At 47.4% G+C, this 22979-nt stretch overlaps 1 long non-coding RNA gene across 1 annotated transcript in view; it reads right to left on the bottom strand.

Moving 5' to 3' along the window:
• LOC101904759 (uncharacterized) overlaps positions 1-22979 on the bottom strand; it is an 85196-nt gene that overhangs the window by 5665 nt on the left and 56552 nt on the right. The window contains exons 2-3 of the long non-coding RNA XR_009496529.1: positions 18554-18667; positions 8599-8712 (exon numbers count right to left, since the gene is read on the bottom strand). This is a non-coding gene — a long non-coding RNA (uncharacterized lncRNA). The remainder of the gene's footprint in view (positions 1-8598; positions 8713-18553; positions 18668-22979) is intronic.

Raw genomic sequence — 22979 nt, 5'->3', positions numbered from 1 at the left:
CTTCAGAATTGTCTCCAAGCTCACAAGCTGTGTCAGTGTACATCCGTCTCTTTCCTGTAGCACCATTCAAGGAGCCTGTGCTGCGGAAAGGCTAAAGGTAGCAAAATTAGGGCAGAGGGAGAGTGCTTACGACATCTACTTGGAACCGAGTGGGCCTGGGTCCCCGGCTGACCCCCCAACCTCTGGAAGACATGTGCCCCCACCCAATCTCCTCTTTACTTTCAAGTTCTCAAACTGGCTCCCTTGGGCACCACAGACACTCACACGGCAGAAGGGGGTGGGTCAGGGCACAAAGATACTCTCCAAGCAGTCAGAGGGTCAGAGCTGGCCCCGAGGCAGATCTGGCCCAAACTAAGAGCTCAGTCTTAGTTTCCAGAATATCTTGCCCAGAGGTAAAGTGGAGCTTTTTCTAGCTCAGATCCGGCCATCTCTCTCCTTCAAGAAAAGGAGCCTCCTTCTGTCCTCACAGAGTTCTCCTGCTGAAGGTCCAGCCCAGGGGAGTGTCGGCTGATTTAAGCTCTTCACCACACTGTCCAGCCTAGATACCCCCGGCCAGGTTTCCCTGGCCACCCCTCTCTACCTCTCACTTCCTGGTCCTTCCTCCTCTCTTGATTCCTGAGATCCATGAGCCAAGTTCTTTTTAGAAAATTCTGGAGGCTTCTTCTTGCTATCCTTCGCTAGTCAACTTGGCAGTACAGTCATTTTATGAACATGAGAGAAAGAAAAAAATGCTAATAAAAATATAGAGAAAGCAGTGACAGCCACCCTTCCGCGTCCTAACAAAGGGACAGCATTTCACCCTTCTGTTGGAGAAAATGTCCTGAACAGTTTGAGAGGCAGGACATCCCAGACCAGATGGGTGAGAAGTGAGGCAGAGGGCAGACTACACTGTTCTGTATCACAAAGTCACAGGAACTGAGGGACCATCCACTGTCAAGCTTCTCAGTGACCAGAGATAGAGCCTGACTGGGAGTGCCTTCTATCTGGTGGTGAGGCCCAGCTGTGATGGGTGTGGGGACCTCAAGAAAGAGGGGTGAGTGAACCCTGACTCCCCCAGGCTGTATCCTCTGTCCTGCCCTGTGCTGTTGGGAAGACCTGGGATGGTGGAGTGAAGAGCCCGCCCCAGGTCCATTCCACCTCTGCTCACCCCTCCTCCCCAGTCTTGCCCCTAGTCCCCATTCACTTCCCATCCTGTCTCTGCTCCTTTCCGTCCCATCCCACCCCGCCACGACCATAACCACAACCACGGTGTCGTCCCCATGAGGAAGGGAAGTTGCCCCTTTGCAGCTCCAGCGGGGAGTCTGGTGCCTCAGGGCCCTATGCTGCCTGGGGTAGGATCTGGCCGGTGTCTTTGGTGGTGTCTCCTGAACCAGGATGGTCCTTGTCCCACACTGTCTGTCCTACCAGGCTGCCCCTTTCTCTATCCTTTGGTTCAAAACAGCAGCTTGTGTTGAGAATTTCATTCTTTGTTGGGCTACGGCATACGCAGTCGCCTTATTTAGAACACCCTCGTTGGCAGGTTGTGATAAGTTTTCCTTAAATTTGAATTCCTTTACCTCGAGGCAACACAGGCTTAGGTTTGGGTTACTTACATGGACTACTAAGGTGATACAGCAGCTTGCCAAGGTCCTGCTGTTGAACTCCAAAGAAGACCATCACACTGAGAGTGTGACCTCGGGGTGCTGGGCCTCTTCACACCCCAGACCTCCCTCTTACCCCCTAGAGCATCAGAGTCAGTCCTGGGGACTCATCAAGTCAGGATCATCCCCATCCTCAGCATCGTCCCTTCCTTACTGACTGGGTCTAATGGCCTCCTTGTTTAATTAATTTTATATTACAATCTCTCAACAGGGTTTTTTGGTATCAGTCCCAGGCCCAAGGTTATGGCTCAACTTCAACCCTCCTCTTCTACAAAAGTTCCAGGAAAATTCTCACTGGTCTTGTAATCAGAGCCATGCTTTTCCTTGGCAACAGGTTTATTTTTACCTTACAGATATTAAGAGTTAAGGGAACGATCATATTATTGGGTTTCTCCCTTCCCATTGGCTGCTTGAAGGCTCAGAACCAGGATGTGGCTTATCCCTAGCAGGTGCTTAGGACACAGAGGCATGTATTATGTGTGACAGCCTCGCTCATGGCTTCAGCTTACCCTCCTACACTTACTTTACCTTTTCTTATTACTAACTTTACCTAGCTATCTTAAAGTATTATTTGTGTCTTTACAAGATTGCTCTTTTTTCTGGAGGAAGGTAGATAATGGAAGGATGGATGGATGCATGTTCGGATAGGTGCCTGGATAGACAGAGTGTTACTAAGTCCAAGTTCCTACTGCTCCCTGCACGACAGGCTGATAAATCAAGACAAGAGTTGCTGGGGCAAAGGAACAGTGGCTTGACTTGGAAAGCTGGCAGAGACAATGGTGGACTCCTGTCCCAAAAAACTATCTGCCCGAGTTAGAATTTAGGCTTCTTTTATACTCGAAGGGGAAGGAGTAAAGTCAAACGTTCCTGGTTCCCATCAGCCTTTGTAGGAGGCGGTGGGGGCGGCGTTAATTTCTTCCTTCCTGTAGCCATTCACGGGTGGGGAGGCAGGGTTCCCTGAGGTGGACCGTCACGTATGATTTAAGCTTATAGGCCACATCCCTTCAGTGACTCATTGTAGCAGAAACAACGGTATCCAAAGGTGAAAATAAAAGAAACAGATGCAATATGGAGTCAGATCTGTTCTTCCCTACTCCAGGAGAGCTACAGCACAAGTCCACCGCTCTACTGGGGTTTTGACCTCCTGTTGTTTCTGGCATGGTGTCCGACAGAAGCTGATGTATCTCCCGAAGGCAGTAAGCCACCAGCCTCCTGAGAGGCCCCCTGCCATGAAGCTGCACAGGTGACATGGAGCCTACAGACCCTCTCTGGAGACGGCCTCAAAGTCCAGCTGGTCCCATGTCCATGGGGATCCCTCTTCTCTCCAGCACATTCTGCATGCCATGCTACAGTTTTCTTTCTATAAATCTTGGACTTCTCTGTTTCGTTTTCAAAGACAGTGCTCATTTCTTTCCCTGAACGGAAGAGTACAGGCAAACAGTCTGAGGATGAAATGCGCTGTGTGAGAAAGGGGAAAGAGAAAACCAAGCAAAAATTCTGGGATCCTGGGACAGAATGAGATTCTAGCCAAACTGGAGCCTCTGGAACACCATCACAAAGTCAAAAGTTAGCAAAGAAGCCTCTGTGGGAAATGGAATGTCTGTCACAATGCCCGAATTAATATCAGAATTAACTCTTCCTTCCTACTCCATCTTCCCAGCTTTGGTTTCTGGTGTCCTAATTCACAGTAGATAAGCTGCTTCCCTGAACTGTCTTCTTTGTAATCGTCTTTCTAGAAGATTAAGCACCCTTTCCTCTGGACTCCCAGCCCACCTACATTCTGCATTCATAATAATTAAGTACCAACTTATTGTTTTCCTGAACTAGTCTGTAGGATTTATGTGTTATTCATGTCTTTCCAAATAGTCTGTAAAAAATGGTAAGATAGTACTGTTCCCCCTCTTTGTAATTTTCCTATTTCCTTTGATCATGTTGATAGCTCTTCTTTCTTTTGTAGTTTTCTGTAAAAGTGACATAAAAAATTAAAATTGCAAATGTCTCTTTTCATTTCATTCTCCTCTGGAAAAGTTGTGGGACTCCAAAGGTGTGAAGCCAAAAGAAAGAAGCTGAATCTATAATTTATTTTTGGAATAATCAGTTGCCAGTTAATTTGTTCATTAATTTCATGACTAAATGTGAGCGGGGAGCATCAGAACAGTCCTGATGACTCATCCCATCAGGGCCTCAGCTTCATCCCTTCCCCACTGGGCTCATCTCAGAGAGAGCAGGGCAGTGGGAGGGCCCGTGCACAGGTCTCAAGTCGGGATGAACACAGTGTGTTTGAGAACTGAAGGAAGACCATTGGGATGACAGTGCAGTCAAGGAGGGGTGGGAGGGAGGAAAAAAGGGGCTAGATCTCAGACAATTAAGTAAGGGTCTGCTAATTAAAAAACCACTTTTGCAGTCATGTGGACAAGGGATCAGGGAGACCAGTGAAAACACTCTTGCAGTGGCCTGGGGAGAGATTAAGATACTCCTGAATTAATTAACTACCTTATTTAAGGTGACCCTCAATAACTAAGGGTAGGCTCATGGCAGGCAATATGGAGAAAAGTCATCTTTTAGAAAGGAGTAGAATGGCCTCGGAATAGAACTTGCTCATGGGTTGGGTTGATAAAAAGAGGGAGAGGGAAATGAAGGATTAAGTCCAGACTTCTGCCTGAAGCTCGGGGTGGACGTTGATATGACAAAAGCAAAGATAGCTGGGAGAGAAATGGCCATGGAGGGTGCCAAGAATTGGAGCAGAGACATCAGGCAGGCTCTTGGGAGCATAACGGTTGAATCTTTTAAGAGGGGCAGTTACAGTTACACCTCCATTCCACCAATGTGGGAAGGAGGCTCGGAGAGGTGTTTGGTCAAGTAACTGGCCATACCCTGCAATGCATGGTAGAGTTTGTGTTTGAACCCAGTCCTGCCTCTAATCAGCTTAGAAAATGAGCTATTTTTGCATAATTAAAAGTTTGCAAATTACTGGTTTACCCTTTAAGGAAGTGAAACACTTATTATACTTTTAAAATTTTGATGGAAATTTGCATACAACAAGACACACAGGAGCTTACCTTTCTCTGCGTCCCCACCTGTGCCCTGTGCTGCCGGCGGGGAGGGACACAGTGCAGCCGTTGGGGAAGGGTGTGTCTCTGGGGTCGCCCGAGTGTGGGGGATGTGTCCTCTGCCCAGTGGTCCCGACTGTCTCTCTTTCCCTGGGCCACTTAGAGAAAGGACACACCTCCTTCCACTGGGTTCTCCATTTTATTCTCCAGTACCGTCACCAGGAAACGATAGGCTGCTCTTGCGGCTGCTAATTGCTACTAATTTCTGGGATTTGTTGGTTGCTAATGTAGGCTGCAGTGTTCTTGCCTGGAGAATCCCAGGGACAGGGTAGCCTGGTGGGCTGCCGTCTATGGGGTCACACAGAGTCGGACACGACTGAAGCGACTTAGCAGCGGCAGCAGCAGCAGTGTAGGCTGCAACATCGGAAGTAAGAATCGCTGTGCTCCTTGCCTTATGGAAAGGGAACGCTCCTGCTCCCTCGCCCTCCCGGAACAGGACATTCGGCCTGAGGCACAAGCATGGACGAGCCAGCAAACAGGGGAACCGAGCCAAAACGCAAAGGATGGCAGGGCGGAAAGACATGATGGATGCCAATAAGGCGCGCACCCCACCGAGGCGCATGGTGGGACGATCTCCAAAGTTACACACCCTGACCTCTCCATCAGACAGGATGGCGAGGATTTAGAGAGCTGCTGGCATCTCTTCTAAAGAGATAAAAGAGGACATCACAGCAAGTAGATAAGAATAAACCAGGACAACTGTTATTACTGAAAAGAAAGTTAAGCAGTAAAAATCACAATTGAGCAATTAAAGTCACTTTAGGAAACAGAAGCATCATGGAATTAGAAAATAAAATCAAGAGTCTTCTTAAGGGGTGGGAGGGATGATATTGGAAAAGCAAGAACCAAGGCTGCAAGTGGAGAAGGTTCACAGGGTCTGAAACTTAACGATCACAGATAGTCACCAAGACTGTGTCTCATAAAAACTTTAAACCACAGGGAGAAAGATAGAATTCAACAATCATCCAAGTAGAAAAATCAGGTTACAATGAAAGAGTATGAATCATAGCTACCTTTGATTTCTCCAATAACCTAACTTCCCAAAGAGAAAAGACAGAGATCTATAAGCCCCAGCTTGGCAGAAAACAAAGTGCTTTGAGAATTAGTTTCACCGGGCTTCCCTGGTGGCTCGGAGGGTAAAGCGTCTGCCTGCAATGCAAGAGACCTGGGTTCGATCCCTGGGTCAGGAAGATCCCCCCTCAAGAAGGAAATGGCAATTTACTCCAGTACTCTTGCCTGGAAAATGCTATGGATGGAGAAGCCTGGTAGGCTACAGTCTATGGGATCGCAGAGGCGCACACGACTGAGAATTAGTTACCCAAACAAGCTGTATATTGTAGGCTGCAGAATGACACTCTAGGATCCACAGAATGTCCTTATATGGCTGCATGAATCCACGGATCAGAGCCCCCATAGACCCCATTACACATGGGAATCTATTACACACCAGAGTAAGCAACACCAAACACTGGGGAAATACAAGGCTGTTTACTAAAGGAAAGTGAAAAGTGAAAGTTGCTCATCATGTGGACTCTTTGCAACTCCATGGACTATACAGTCCATAGAATTCTCCAGGCCAGAATACTGGAGTGGGTAGCCTGTCCCTTCTCCAGCGGATCTTCCCAACCCAGGGATCAAACCCATGTCTCCCACATTGCAGGCGGATTCTTTATCAGCTGAGCCACCAAGGAAGCCCAAGAATACTGGAGTGGGTAGCCTATCCCTTCTCCAGGGGAACTTCCTGACCCAGGAATAGAACCAGGGTCTCCTGCATTGCAGGCGGATTCTTTACCAGCTGAGCTACCAGGGAGGCCCCCTTTATTAAATGAAGTTAGGCTAATTGCATAGGCTCCCCTGGTGGCTCAGATGGTAAAAAATCTGCCTGCAATGCAGGAGATCCGGGTTTGATCCATGAGGTCAGGAAGATCCCTTGGAGAAGGGAATGGCTACCCATGCCAGTATTCTTGCCTGGAGAACTCCATGGACACAGGAGCCAGGTGGGCCATAGTTCATGGGGTCACAGAGTCAGACATGACTGAGCAACTTCGAGAGAGAGAGAGAGAGAGAGGCTAATTTATAGGGCTGTTGAGTTTAATTGAGACCTGCATCTAATATCATGCCTCCAAAATACACTCCAGATGCTTCAAGGAGTTAAATAATTTTAAATATGTAAAATTGAAGGGAAACCTGCTAAAGATAGATTTGAATATTTATCTCAACTTCAGAGAGAGGCTAGACTCTTCAAAATGGAGTCAACAGAAGAAATTTCAATGGAAAAGAGCATTTAACTGTCACTGAAAATTGAAATCCTTAGCGTAGCAAAAGCCAACAAAAGTCTCAAATCTAAAACCATGTCTGGTAATAATGTCTTCAGCATGTTTTAAGCATCAGGTCCTGTGCAAGGCACTTACATGTCACCCCGTTTCATCTTTGCAGCAGCCCCGAGACGAGGTGTGGCTACCTTTGCTTAATCAGTGGCAGGGAGGCTGTGTGTTTCCCAACCTTGTGATCAAGTCTCTCCCACGTGTGCTCAGTCATGCCTGACTCTTTGGGGCCCCACGGACAAGAGCTGATGACAAAGGTGTTGCAGGAGGGGGTGTGACCTAGAGACCATGGAACCTCTACTGCTTCCAAGTGAAGATGCAGGGCAGGCAGGGGTGCTACACAGAGATGAGGAAGCTGTCAGTGCCCTGGGCTGGTGCCACGGCCGAGCACGCCCCAATGATGCTGGACCCAGGCCACTGCTGCCCCAGAGCTGACACCAGGAGCATGAGGCTTCACACCTTCTCTCACCTTCTGATCTGGTGCCAGGGCCTCCTGTTGGCCCACTTGAGTTGGAGCCCAGGCAAGGGAGGGTAGGACTGTGGTTGACAGGCTTCCAGCCCCATCTGTGTGTAGACAGAATGACATTGCCAACGAGAGCTAGGTCCTAATCCCCAGAACCTATGACTACATTAAGTGATGTGGCAAAGAGGAATGAAGCTTGCAGATAAAATCAAGGTTTCTAATCAACTGACTTTAAAACAGGAAGATGATCCTGGGTGATCCAGGTGAGTCCAGTGCTCGTACAAATGGAAGAGGGATCTGAAGAGAAACAGAGGAAGAGACACGAGAAGGCTCATCTAGCATCGTCAGCTCTAGAGATGCAGGAAGGGCCATGAGCCAAGTGGGAGGCCTCTAAATCTGCAGACAGTAAGGACCCACGTTCTCCCCTCGGCCTCCAGGATGGGAACATGTTTTCTTTTGAGCCCACTGAGACTCGTGCTTGATTCCAAATCTACTGAACTGTAAATAGTAAGTATGTATTGCTCTAAGCCTCTAGGTCTGTGCTAATCTGTCACAGCAGCCGTGGAAAACAAACGCACTCTCCCATCTCAGAGGAACGTTCTAAATCACCAAAAGGTTTCTGCTTGCAAAGGGAAAGCAGCAGGCCTAGGACTCTGTAAACAGAGCCAGGCTTCCCTAGTCTAGGGACGCAGAGCCTCCAAGAAAGGTATTATTATCTCTACTTGATACATTAAGAAATGAAGGCACAGAGAGGTCAAGCAACCTACCTAGAGTCACACAGGTATTGTGTGTCAGTTCCAGGATCCGAGCCCAGACAGTGTGACTGCAGGGCTATATTCTCATCCACTATCTGATACTGTCTTAGACGTGATAAGCTGGTTGCAAATATAGTAGCAAAATACTGGAAACCACCTCCTTATCTATCAACAGGATTAAGTAAATGGTGACGCAGCCGCTCGATAGGGTTTAGGGAGATTTTCAAAATGGTAAGTATGAACTACATGGGGAAATATTTACAAACAACATGAAATGCAAACAGCAGAATGCAGAATTATACTTACTCCGTGATGGCAATATGTCAAAGCCTTGATGAGATAAACAAGAAGTAGATAACTTCATAGCTGGTAGGAACGAGGGGCCGATGTAGCTCCTTAAGGAGTTTCCAATGTGAGATGCTGAAAAAACAGGGAGAATTTGTCAGGCTGTTTCCACCAGACATCACGTCGTTCTGTCACTTCTCACTACCATCTTGCGTCATCTGCAAAATGGGAAGAAAACACCCCTCATTCCCAGGCTGCTGTGACCATCAGATCAGACAAGTTGACAAAGCTGTGACTGCAGCTCAGGAAGCAGATCGGCCCTCCTCTCCCTGACTTTTATGTCAATACAAGTTTTAAACAATGTAACGTATTTTAAAGACCCTGGAACTCTAGGGTTTATTTGGGGGTCACAAATGTTTAAGGAGAAGCAGGAGTGACAACTGGCTAGGCTGCCGTCAACTCAGAGGAGCAGTCAGGAAATTCCCGTGTTTAGGGCACACACTTGGATGTGTCAGACGTGTGCGCTCCCAAGGCCTCCCCCCGTCGGGATGACCAGCACCCATCACCTCAGTAGTCTCCAGGTCCCTTTGTCTTTCCCCTCTTCACCCCTGTCCCCAGGCACATGATCTGCTGTCACACTGGTGGTTTCTAGTCAGTACCTCTCATTTGTCCCCGGTGACGGCTGCTGTCGGAGTTTATACCCTTGTTTGTGATAAAACAGAAATGAAATTATGTCATTAAGCTCTAATGGGACATGCAGTTTCGGCCACCGTTTGATTGCATATTCATAGCTGAGCCCTAATTAAATAACTGTCAGGAGAACATCTCTATAAATCTCTCCTCTGGTGCAATGTGACTCAAATAACCAGCAAACAGGTGAGCAGGTCTAAAAGCTCCTGTCTCTCGACTTTTCAGACATCCAGATGGAGCCTGTTGGGCTTGTTCAACGTCACCAACACTGGCTTAGAAGACAGACTCCCTGCCGCCTGCCTGGGGAGCCCTGGTTTCTGCTTCTCTCCTTCCTCCCTGTCTCCTGCTGCAACTCCTGCAGCGGAAAGCCTGCCCCTTCTCTGCCCCTTACCCCCAGCTTCTTTTCCTCCATTTAAAGGAGGTTTGCTCTCACCAGTTCTGTGAAGGCCACTGTCTGAGTCTTCCAATTCCAGGATGTGTTCTGATGCCAGCCACGAGTGAGGCTGCTTCTCTGGGTGTGGTTACCATGCCTGGAATGGCCTGTTCTGTTCTCTCCTTGGTTTACCTGAGGCCAGGTGCACCAGGAGGAAGTGGGGGTGTAAGGCAGCTGGAAACAGACAGGAGCTATCAAATCTGGGCCATCAGATATCTGTGTGTGTGTTAGTGCTCAGTCGTGTCCAACTCTTTGTGGCCCCATGGACTGTTGCCCGCCAGGCTCCTCTGTCCATGGAATTCTCCAGGCAAGATAACTGGAGTGGGTAGCCATGCCCTTCTCCAGGGGATCTTCCCAACTCAGGGATCAAACCAGGGTCTCCCACTCTGCCCGGCAGATTCTTTACCATCTGAGCCATCAGGGAAGTCCTCAGATATCTACTTGTGCCTAAAACAACAAGTCAATTTCACTACCTTAAAACAAACGTAGAAAACGTCAGAAATAATAATGGGCATCAGCCTTGGCTTTTGTTCATCCTACTGATAAGGCAGAAAGAAAGCACTGTCAGCTATGGGCACTTGGGCCTGGAACCCAGCAGAATCTGGACCGGAGGCTCAAGCATTGTGGGTAGAAAGCACATGGTTTAAAGTAGGGAGAGGGGGTGGGGCTGGATCCCCTCTTATCACCTGAGGGTCACACAGTGTCAGAGGGTAGACGTCAATGAAGGTTACTGAGCCTGGGGTGAGCCGTGGAAACTCTCAGCCTGGGTTCTCTCAGGATGTCTCAGCCACTTCCTCGGGCCCTAAGAATCCGAGAGTACAAATAAAGAATCTCAGTGTTGAGGAATAAACCAAGTGCTCAGTAAATGCCCCCTGCAGGGTAAGGGAGTTAGAGAAGTCGAGGTTCAGGAAAAGAACAAGACCGGCACTTTACAGGAACAGATCACCTTTAATGAGGCGAGAAGGGGCAGCAGTCAGATTAGTGAACTGCTGCACTAACCCAAGAAAAGAGTAAATATATATAGGCATATATGTGGAAATCTACTGTCTTAAGGGGGCCTGTTCTTCTCCAAGGTTGTTCGGCTTAGTTATCTCTTAAACGGCTGGGGCTAGGAAAAGGAATTCTGGAGATCGGCCAGAGGCTGGGACTGGCTGGGAGCTGGTCGTAATCAATCTTAATGCCCATTTTTTTTCTTCTCCTGAGAGAGTTCTTTGTTTTGCATAGAATTGTGAGGAGGACCCGGAGGGGAGTTTTAACTCCAGGCTATTCTGAGCCATGTAACTTTCCTTCACCCCGCCTCTCAAACAGCACCAGGACTTCATTTACTCTTCAAAATTGGAGACTGCAAAAAAAATTATTGACACCTGATAGATACCCTCTAGAATAATTCTTGGAGGGTAGCTGTCAGTGAAAGTTACTGACAGTGGATGTGATGGCCGATGGTCTTTGGCACCCACTCCGGACCCAGGAGAGCTGGGACTATCTGACCTTCACCGTGGTTGTAGGGCACTAGCTCTGAATCTTCCTTCCAGGCCAGGAGTGGGAGGACACAGCGGCCCCCCTTTAAACTTGGTGTCATACACCGCGGGGTGGATATAAACTATTTACCAGCGCCAGGACCACAGAACAAGAGAAAATTTTTCCAAGTTTGGTTTGTTTTCCCAGATCTGAAAATAAACTAGTCTCCATGAAACAAACATCTCATAAATTAATCATTTGGAATTCTGCTTCACTTCAAAAATTTAGTGAATGTCTTATTAACTTGGATACTCAGAAGGATTCCTAAAATAATCAAATAGAAGTCTACATTATCGTTTTACACTCTTTTTTACAAGTATTGGGGAATACCAGATGGCTTGTAGGAACAACGTATTCTGCAACTACCCTTTTATCCTTGTAAAAAAGTGAATTACGAGTATCCATGGATATTCTGGCTCAGAAACTCAAGCTTTCCAGTGATAATTAAAATATGTCATACTGGCACGTGGATGGAAAAATCCATGGAAGAGAAAAGCAAATCCAGACACAGACCTGTGTATTACGCATTTGGCATATGATAAAGATGATTATTTCAAATCAGTGGAAAAAGGTAAGTCAATAGATGGTATTGTCACAATGGGCTATCCATTTAGTAAAAAATTAATATGGCGCCTTACCTCACATCTCACATGTAAACTCTGGGTACATTAGATAACTAAGTATATGTCTTTGGATCTGGAAGGAAATGTAATAGTCTTTAAAAAAAAAAAAGTCAAAGTACACAGTAAGCATTCAAAATGAGGTTTCTCTGATTTCAAAGCCTGTGTCTCCCTGATGTTAAGAGACGAGCACTTTTCCCTACAGGCCTCCGTGTTTTGTGATGACAGATAAAGTCATTCGGCTTCTTTCACCCATGCCCGTTGTCATCACTGCCACCTACTCTAAGCCAAATACCAAGATGGAAGACAGGAAATAGAAATTCCTAAGACCTATGGCAAGAAAGCAAACTCCGGCCCACCTTTTCCTATCTTGTCAATGTCAGTTCCTTCTTTGGAACATTTCAATATATTCTGGGTGAAAGGAAGTAGGAGGAAGAACAACATGGTTGTACCAAAAGGAGAAAACATCTCAGATGTGCCTGCGAGATGGAGGCTAATGGTAAATGCTAGTTAGAGAGAAATAATAGAAACAACATAAATTGTGAAGGCTGCTAGGAGGAATAAGCAATTGCTCAGGAAGAGGAGTGGGAAATTAGCAGGAGCAGCAGATGAAAGGGAAACTCGCAAAGACATGAGGTAGAGAAAGAAGGATGTGAGGGTTATTTCCATCTGAGAAAGAGAAAAAAATAATCAACACCCCAAAATGTACCCAGCAGATAACAAAGACTCAGAATAGAACAAACAAGAGCTTCAAAAGCAAGTTCAAAGGAAATCAGACTGTGTGAATGAACAAGAGTTTAACGGGATCCCAGGACTGCAGACTTGCCAGGTGAGTCTTCTCAGCTGCCCCAAATCCTTCCAGAGGGAGTGGACAAGCCTCCAAAAAATGGGTAGGTTTGCCCAAGTTCACACAGTCAGAGATCAAAGGAGCTGAGACACAAGCAGCCCTTCTGACTTCAGATCCAGGACAGTTTCTATGGCTTCCCAGATACTTTGTTCAAAATTCAAAGCAGGGAAAAGATGAAGTCAGAAACTGAAGGCAGAACCACAGAGGGCCCAAAAGGACTCCAAGAATCTCCAAGACCTCAATCAAGGTGCAACTGAAGACTAATGCTGTGAATTTAGTACTGTCAAGCAAAATACTATATGTTTGCTGGCATGCTTCCTATTTTTGAAAGCAAAACTTCATTCCAGAAGACTTGTAAGGAAGTATCCATGAGTACACTCCATCCATCCAGGAAAACATCCCCCTCCCCCACCCCAACATCCAAGGCAGTGTTGCTGAGGCAGCACACCCAGAAGTGACAGATTTCAAATGAGGGCACTTACAAAAGGAAAGAGCCTCAGCATTTATTTTTAACAAACTTTCAAGTGGCATTCTCAGGACTGCATGTTTCTTCTTTTTAACCATGCTACCCCCAATCCATCTTCAGAAGACAGGTAGGCAGGAAGGGCCTGCAGAGAGCTTGCTCATGGGCGCTGGGGGGTCGGTGGTTGTTTGATTGGGTCCAGCCTCTCTCGGTTTCAGGGCAAACAGCAAAGTATGGGGGCTGAGAGCAATTTCCAAAATCAGAAAAACTTAGTCAGAAGGCTGCATTTTAGAGCTGAGGCTGAAGGTCAAAGCAGTCATGCTATGCTGGGATAAGACCAAGGCTTCCGGGCAATGCTAAGCTGTCCTGATGAACTCTGGATGGAGCAGCTGGGAATACTGGGGAAAGAAATGGATCTGGAGTTAGTTCAACTGGGGTACAATATACTCACCAGCACCGTGCTTCCCGAGTGGTTTCCTACCTGTCTGAGACTCGAGGTCTTTCCTGGTAAAAATAAAACAATGTTGGCTTCCTAGTTGGAAGAGAACCGAGGGCAAACAAGAGGTACCAAATAGATGTTCGGCTTAAAGCTCAACATTCAGAAAACGAAGATCATGGCATCTGGTCCCATCACTTCATGGGAAATAGATGGGGAAACAGTGGAAACAGTGTCAGACTTTATTTTGGGGGGCTCCAAAATCACTGCAGATGGTGATTGCAGCCATGAAATTAAAAGACACTTACTCCTTGGAAGGAAAGTTATGACCAACCTAGACAGCATATTCAAAAGCAGAGACATCACTTTGCCAACAAAGGTCCATCTAGTCAAGGCTATGGTTTTTCCACTGGTCATGTATGGATATGAGAGTTGGACTGTGAAGAAAGCTGAGCGCCGAAGAATTGATGCTTTTGAACTGTGGTATTGGAGAAGACTCTTGAGAGTCCCTTGGACTGCAAGGAGATCCAACCAGTTCATTCTAAAGGAGATCAGTCCTGGGATTTCTTTGGAAGGAATGATGCTAAAGCTGAAACTCCAGTACTTTGGGCACCTCATGTGAAAAATTGACTCATTGGAAAAGACTTTGATGCTGTGAGGGATTGGGGGCAGGAGGAGAAGGGGACAACAGAGGATGAGATGGCTGGATGGCATCACCGACTCAATGGATGTGAGTCTGGGTGAATTCTGGGAGTTGGTGATGGACAGGGAGGTCTGGCGTGCTGCGATTCATAGGGTCGCAAAGAGTCGGACACGACTGAGTGACTGAACTGAACTGAAATGACATTCCTGTGGGTTGGGCTTTGGAGTCTGACAACTTTGTGCCTAATCTCTGCTTGGCTCCTCCCATGCTGTGCAGCTCTGCCCTAAGTCCTGACCTCTCCGGACCTCAGTGCTCATCACTCTGATTATAGTGCCAATAATCTCCAGCTCACAAGGCCCCTGGGAGGTCAGAGGAGGGATGCCCTGTCTGTGCATTCTGATGAGCAGTGTGCAGCCGTGTGTGGAGAAGGAATCAACAGGGACCGGTTCTACTTTTCTCAGTTATCTCCCACCCCCGTGTTGGGGCAACTCCCCCTTCTCCATGCTGGGTGGCAGGTCCCTTGATTACAGCCTGACTGTAAGAACCTTTCAGTAGGCACTCAAGATCAAGTCCAGTGTTGGGCCCTGGGAATAAAGTGGCCAATAAGTGATGCACTTGCCTTCAAGTCTAGGAGAGGCAACAGCTAGAAGACAGAATAAACCAGCCAGATGTGCCCCCGCTTCCTGCCACCACTATTAGAAGGAGAAGAGGATGCCATCTTCACCAGACCAGATGAATCAGTGATGGGACCCTGTCGCCGGGCAGTAGGGAGAGAAACTACAGACGACTTGTGACATTTCTCTGGGAAGGCAGCCAGGCTGGGGAGGGCAGGAAAGAGCTAAACCTCCTTGGCACAGTAATGTTGGCATCTATTATTCCCAAAAGGTGGAATCTCAAAGCCAAAAGGAGACACAGCCGTTCCTCAGTATGAGGTTAGACCGTGATGTTTCTAAGGAAGCAGGGATGCTCACCCTGTGTAAGGTGGGCTGACTTTTGGGGGATTCATTAAGCAAGTCAGCCACCACTTTCTTTGATGAGGAAGTCAAACCAGAACTGGAGCCCTCCCTGACGTTTCCTCCTAGCGTCCACCACCCTACCTGTCACACCTGGGCCTCCAAGTGAGCAGAAGAGCTGGAGGTGAGAGAGACAGGTCAGAAGTGGAGTGAGCTGGATCTAGAGGCAGCTCAAGGGGCAGCTATGGGGCCAGCACACCAGCACTGGGACTCCAAGCCGGTAACACCCTCTGCACATTGCCCTGCCCTCTGGGAAAGAAGAGCACGCCCCCACCTTGCCCTCTAGAAGGGCTAGTCTGGTACAGGCTGATGGGGGCTGAGGGCAGATGACCTCAGGAAGGGGCGTGTCTCATTCACTGTCATCCTTTGCCAGCTTAGCAGAGAACAGACTGGCGAATCATTGGCCACCACCTCTGGCACCTTACAGATTGTGGGAGGTCCTGCTTAGTCGTGTCCGACTCTACGACCCCATGAACTGTAGCCCGCCAGGCTACAGTCCATGGACAGGCTCCTCTGTCCATGGGATTCTCCGGGCAAGAATACTAGAGTGGGTTGCCATGCCCTTCTCCAGGGGATCTTCCCTACCCAGGGATCGCACCTGTGTCTCCTGCATCTCCTGCATTGGCAGGGGGATTCTTTACCACTAGCAGCACTTGGAGGTCACCTTCTGCTAGAGGCAGCAGCTGAGGACCTCCTTCAAGCCCCTCGTTAAACCCCAAATTCTAGAGATAAAAAGACTCAGCATCATGGTTGTCCCCACCAAGTTCCAGGGCTGACTCTATGCCACAGAAGAGGGGAAACACCAGGACTGTATGAGCAATTGAGTGAAAACAGCCTTTGCTAGTATTGAGACAGACATCTACACAGGGACTTAGAGGGAACTCACATCCCCCTAAAGGGGCTTTCAGGAGTCACCCCTAGAGGATGTGGCCCCCCACTGAGTCTAGAAAGGTCAGGAGGAGGAGAAGAATGTTCTCAACAAAGGGTCCCCTTAAATCATTTGTTCATTCACTCACTCAATAACTCAGTGCCTACAAGGTACCACCACAGGGTGAGCATCAGTTCCTACCCCGTCACCCCCACCCCCCACATCCCGGAACGTCACAGCGGAGAACAGAGAAGAGGGGTCAGAGTTATTCAGTGTCACTGGGAGGAGGGTAGAGGCTGCACCCTGGAGAACTGAGATTTCACATTTCTGCCTGCCTAGAGGGGTCTGAGCACCTCTGTTGCCTGGGGGAGGTTTGAAGGCTTCTACCCAGAGGGTGAGAAGAAGCTTGCAGATGGTTTGGAAGAGGAAGGAAAGCCTTGAGTGCCAAACTGGAGTTCCAAGCTTAGCCTAAAGACTTCTCTTTTAAGCAAAGGAGTCATGTGCTCAGAACTGCATGCTGGAGGGTTGGCTCAGGCTGTTACCTGAAGGTGGACCGAAGAGAAACAAGATTAGCTGAGAGGCTGACAGGCTGATTCATAGAAATCTTCCAAAGGAGACCGAAGAAACTCCAGAGAGGGCAAAGGCAGGAGCCGCATCCCCAAAGGCCTCAAGGGTGGGGGGCAGTCATGAACCAGGGCAGCTCAGTGAGGGGACAAAGTTTCGTTCTCCATTAACTCATCTAGTCCTTGAGGTACCAGGCAGATGTAAATGTCCCCCCGTGGACAGAGGCCGAGATGCCTCTTGAATCATACAGCAAGTTAGCATTGGAGCCAGGCTTGACCCCCCAGCTTCTGACTCTCTGTCCAGAGTTCTTTCCACTGTCATCCCTCCCGTCCTGAGCCAAAAAGTGTCCGAAAGTGGGTGTGACATGCGCCCCCACTGGGGACAGGAGGTCTCAGGGAATCAATGAAGACATTGCGCCCCTCATGGAAATGGTATCCAGACATTTAAATTGGTATCTTTATGGACTTCCCTGGTAGCTCAGCTGGTAAAGAATCTGCCTGCAATGCAGGAGACCCCAGTTGAATTCCTAGGTTGGAAAGATCCCCTGGAGAAAGAATGGGGTACCCAGTTCTGTATTCTTGGGCCTCTTTGGTGACTCAGCTGATAAAGGATCTGCCTGCAATGCGGGAGACCTGGGTTTGATCCCTGGGTTGAGACAGGAGGTCTCAGAATCAATGAAGACATTGCTCCCCTCATGGAAATGGTATCCATACATTTAAATTGGTATCTTTATAATCAGCTTAAGGGCTTTTTATTTTAATATAGCAGCTGAGAGGCAAAATCAGGTCCCACTTCAAGTGCTACTAAAATCTGCTGTGTGGGTAGCTCTCCGAAGTGGAAATGAGGCACCCTGAACAGCCACCCACACAACAGCCTAATTTTCACTCAAGAGTCGTTATTGGAAAAAAAGAAGAAAAGGTGACTCAAAGCCCCTGGCAACTTTGCATTTAACTTCTGAAGCCTCCAGTGATGGGCTGGGATTCCTTTAAGAGTCAGAGCACAGAGCCCGGCAGTGGCAGGGGCTGAACTCCAGGTCTGGACCCAGTCAAGGTCTCACACCTGGTGTGTCCTGCAGTTCATGCTGCATCTCCATCACTGTTCTTGGGACAAAGGGGTGCGTGGCCAGGCCTGAGCCTGTGTTTCCACCTGACCCTGGAACCTCAGTTGTAAATGCTTCATTCACAAGGTCCTGGGGCGGCAAAGATGATACCCCACTCCCGAATTACGGAAACTCAGTTCCTCCTCCAGCCCCCCCTGCCAGCTCTCCCTCTGTGGGCCTCATCACCCCCTACCTGCTCACTGGGAAGGGGCAAGCTGCTCTTCCCGCCTCCATGGGTCCTGCCCCCTGGCTCAGCTCCCCTGGGATGCTGTGGTCTCTCTCAAGTAGAAATCAGAACTTGCGTTGCTCCCCCACTCCAGCATCCAGTCCCTGCAAAGATGTCTGGAGCTGACTCTTCTCCCTCCCTTGCCCTCAGGGCCTCTGGTCACACTGGGCCCTCCAAGGGTCAGCTCCTTGGCTTCTGATGTGTGGGCATGTAGGGGCGGGGGTGCTTAGAAGAGGAACAAAGCAAACAGGACGGAGCAGAGAGAAACTTTTCCCAAAGGTGTGCAAACATGAGACTATGATCCTGCATTCTCTCTGATGGAGGAGCTGGCCTCAGAGTCAGAGAAGAAGGTTCCAGAACAGGCAATGAGGAGTGGGAGAAAGCTCACATGCTAGGGGAACACTGAGAGATCCCAAGCAGGGGCCCCACCCTCAGCACTCAGACGGGTGAGGCAGACACACAGAGCCAGAGACAGAAGCAGCCCCTGGCCCGGCTGCTGTCCCACAGGCATCTATAGTGAGAGACATCCAGTCGCCTCCTGCAGACACACACCCACCTGAAGGGTCCTTTGCTTTATCACCTTCTGAGCTGGCGGTTCTCCTGGAGGCTCCGTTCACACATCTTCACATTTTGAGAGGCCAAGTTTTGAAAGAGAACAGCTGCTTTTTATCTTTTAACATCCACGGAATGTTTGGACCCATGAGAGAAAGAGAAAGGGAGAGAGACAGAGCAAGAGAAGAAAAATATCCAAACAGGGTTTAAAAAACTAAACAACCAAGCATAATATTTAAATAATTAAATGTCCCCTATCTTTCCCCAATATTAGTATATTGTCCAGGGAACCTATATACTAATCTCTCTGTTATGCAACTTGACTCCTAACTCTAGATATAAAATATTTAGCTCACACTATTGCTTAGTTCTCTTATCTTCTATAACTTTCATAGTTATACCAAATGGTTTTTGTTGGGTTAATGTAATATATTTAACGAAGCCTTTGACTGTGTGGATCACAATAAACTGTGGAAAATTCTGAAAGAGATGGGAATACCAGACCACCTGACCTGCCTCTTGAGAAACCTATATGCAGATCAGGAAGCAACAGTTAGAACTGGACATGAAACAACAGACTGGTTCCAAATAGGAAAATAAGTACGTCAAGGCTGGATATTGTCACCCTGCTTGTTTAACTTATATGCAGAGTACATCATGAGAAATGCTGGGCTGGAAGAAGCACAAGCTGGAATCAAGATTGCCGGGAGAAATATCAATAACCTCAGATATGCAGACGACACCATCCTTACGGCAGAAAGTGAAGAGGAACTAAAAAGCCTCTTGATGAAAGTGAAAGTGGAGAGTGAAAAAGTTGACTTAAAGCTCAACATTCATAAAACGAAGATCATGGCATCCGGTCCCATCACTTCATGGGAGATAGATGGGGAAACAGTGGAAACAGTGTCAGACTTTATTTTGGGGGGCTCCAAAATCACTGAAGATGGTGATTGCAGCCATGAAATTAAAAGACACTTACTCCTTGGAAGGAAAGTTATGACCAACCTAGATAGCATATTCAAAAGCAGAGACATTACTTTGCCAACAAAGGTCCATCTAGTCAAGGCTATGGTTTTTCCTGTGGTCATGTATGGATGTGAGAGTTAGACTGTGAAGAAAGGTGAGCACCAAAGAATTGATGCTTTTGAACTGTGGTGTTGGAGAAGACTCTTGAGAGTCCCTTGGACTGCAAGGAGATCCAACCAGTCCATTCTGAAGGAGATCAGCCCTGGGATTTCTTTGGAAGGAATGATGCTAAAGCTGAAACTCCAGTAGTTTGGCCACCTCATGTGAAGAGTTGACTCATTGGAAAAGACTCTGATGCTGGGAGGGATTGGAGGCAGGAGGAGAAGGGGACGACAGAGGATGAGATGGCTGGATGGCATCACCGACTCGATGGACATGAGTCTGAGTGAACTCCGGGAGTTGGTGATAGACAGGGAGGCCTGGAGTGCTGCACTTCATGGGGTCGCAAAGAGTCAGACACGACTGAGCGACTGAACTGAACTGAACCTTAAAATATACAGAAAACTATTACTTGTTTCAACAACTACATATAGTATTTCTTAGTTCAATTGTGTCCGACTCTTTGCGACCCTATGGACTGTAGCCCACCCAGCTCCTCTGTCCATGGGATTCTCTAGACAAGAATACTAGAGTTGGTTGCCATTTTCTCCTCCAGGGGATCTTCTCAGCCCAGGGATCAAATCCACATGAGTTGTGTCTTCTGGATTGGCAGGTGGGTTTCTTACCACTAGCGCCACCTGGGAATAAGATGAAGGAAACATTTCTCCCAGGCTCCCTGTTTTGTCATCTTCATCATTGCTTTCAGTTTATCATGCTTTATAATATTAATGTTTTGTCCTGTATCTATGGCTTCCCTGGTGGCTCAGTGGTAAAGAACCCGTCTGCCAGTGTGGGAGACATGGGTTTGATCCCTGGGTCAGGAAGATCCCCTGGAGGAGGAAATGGCAACCACTCCAGTATTCTTGCCTGGAAATCCCATGGACAGAGAAGACTGAGAGGCTACTGTCCACAGGGTCGCAAAAAGTTGGACATGGCTTAAACAACAGGACAATTGTATCTATAATCAACTCCTGTATCAACAACTTAATTGTCTATAGGTTCATTTTTAAAACTCCATTTAAAGTCAGGGGTGCTGATAATATCATAAGTATGCAAATATTTTCTGTAAAGAAGGGTGATTCAATACACAGAGAAGGAAACAGAATTCCGTGTTATTAGAAGCTCACCCCACATGAAGTGGTGGTACCTCCAGGAGCCTGCATCCTTGGTTGCCCCCACCCCATCCTAAATATCAGATTGGGGGTTGGCCCGTGTCTGTGTGGCCCTCACTGTCTTCTGACAGGAAGCTCATAATATGGATCAAATGAGATTCGAAAAATGGTTAATACTCCACAGCAAGCAACTGCAATGGGCTTGTTCTCCATGGATTCCTGAAATTGTAACTGAGCAGGATCCTAAGTCTAAGAAAACCTTTATTCAAAGAATAAGTTTAATCAGAGAAGTGAGAAAATGCAGAAAGAAAAGAAAACAGTCAAGCAAGACAAATTAATGTGCCAAATCGCTTCAGTCGTGTCTGACTCTTTTGAGACCCCACGGACTGTAGCCCACCAGGCTCCTCTGTCCATGGGGATTCTCCCAGGCAAGAATATACTGGAGTGGGTTGCCATGCCTTCCTCCAAGGGATCTTCCCAACCCAGGGATTGAACCTGTATCGCTTATGTCTCCTGAATTGGCAGGTAGATTCTTTACCAGTAGCACCACTTGGGAAATCCAAACTAATAATACTTTAGCCATTAAACAAAGTCAAGGACCTTTAGTTGCTCCTCAAGGACTATAGGTAATATTCTGAGCTGTGTCGTCCGAGCTGTTTTGAACATACTGAAACTCCCACCAGGTAGAAGAAGCGAATGTATGCTGCTCACAAGACTAGTCAGAACCAGAAGGTCAGTGATGCTGAATCCCCGTTACCTTACCACCAACCAATCAGAAGAATGTCCATGAGCTGATCACACCCTGCTCCATGAACATTCCTCATGAATCCTTTCCAGGATGGGAAATACAATCGTTAAGAGCATTCGCTCGCTATGGCCCTCTTTGCCTGGCAAAGCAAGAAAGCTATTTCTTTTCTATGTCCCCCCAAACTCTTGTCTCAGTGTTTCTATGCTGTGCCAGTGAACAGACGCTGGGTTTCTGCAGCACCATCAACTGGACTCACGGTGTGCTGCCCACACAGTGGTTCTGGGGAGGCTGGGCTGTCAGATACAAATGCCAGATACAATTCTTTTTGTCAGGTAACTCACCCTGCATGGCATTTCCTGCTGTTCCTCCCTCCCATCACATTCTGCCAGGAAACTCCTCAGCTGTCAACACAAAGTGGGTCATAAAATCCTCATGTTATTTTCCCTTTCAATTCATCTAATTAGTTAAAGAATGTTGACTGTCATGTACAGCCCGGAATTTGTAACATGAACTTGGCAGGATTCATGTCTGTACGTGAGGATTCTTGTGTTTAATTTCCCATGATGGAGAAGGGAATATTCTATAACCACACGTCAAGCAGGTTCACTTTCTGCCACAATTTTCATGTACAGTATTTTTTTTGTTTTCCTTGGGTTTCTAATTCTTTTCTTTACTGTGGAAAGAAAAATAACTGTGTTTCTTTACCAGATCACTAAGATCTTCCTGGTTCTTTATCAGAAAGCTTGCTGAGCAGAAACTTTTTTTTTTTAATTCCTGCGTGCACACATGCTAAGTCACCTCTGTCGTGTCGGACTCTTTGTGACCCCATGGACCATAGCCCGCCAGGCCCCTCCATCCATAGGATTCTCCAGGCAAGAATACTGGAGTGGGTTGCCATGCCCTCCTCCAGGGGATCTTCCTGACCCAGGGATCGAACCCGCATCTGTTGTGTCTCCTGATTTGGCAGATGCTGGTGCACAGAGTCGGATACGAAGTGACTGAGCAGCAGCAGCAGCAGCAGCAGCAGCAGCGCCACCTTTTAATTCCTAATGTATATCTTTGTTTCACTACCAGTCTCCCCAGCCTGTTTTAAAGGGAGAAAGCATTAAAAACCAGCATCAAAAAATGATAAGAGGCGTCATTGACCCTCCAGTTCTTAAAAGGTTAATGAGGAAAAAATGTGGGCAACCTTATCTCAAAAGCTTGGAAATTTTAGAAAAATGAAAACTTTCCATTAAAAAGAAACTTATCAAAATAGACAAAAGTAGAAAGCATGAACACCTATTTGGCGCTAAAGGGAGTCAAAGCCATAATTAAAACCAAAGAAAATTCCAAATCATAGATTCACAATGAGTTCCGTCATTTCAGAAGAGCACCAATCTAAAACTCTTTCAGAGACTCGGAAAAGATGATACTGTCCCCAACTGATTTTATGTCAGAATAAC

The sequence above is a fragment of the Bos taurus genome, chromosome 11 (assembly GCF_002263795.3).
Source record: "Bos taurus isolate L1 Dominette 01449 registration number 42190680 breed Hereford chromosome 11, ARS-UCD2.0, whole genome shotgun sequence".
Lineage (NCBI taxonomy): Eukaryota > Metazoa > Chordata > Mammalia > Artiodactyla > Bovidae > Bos > Bos taurus.
This window is presented reverse-complemented; position numbering and strand designations above follow the sequence as displayed.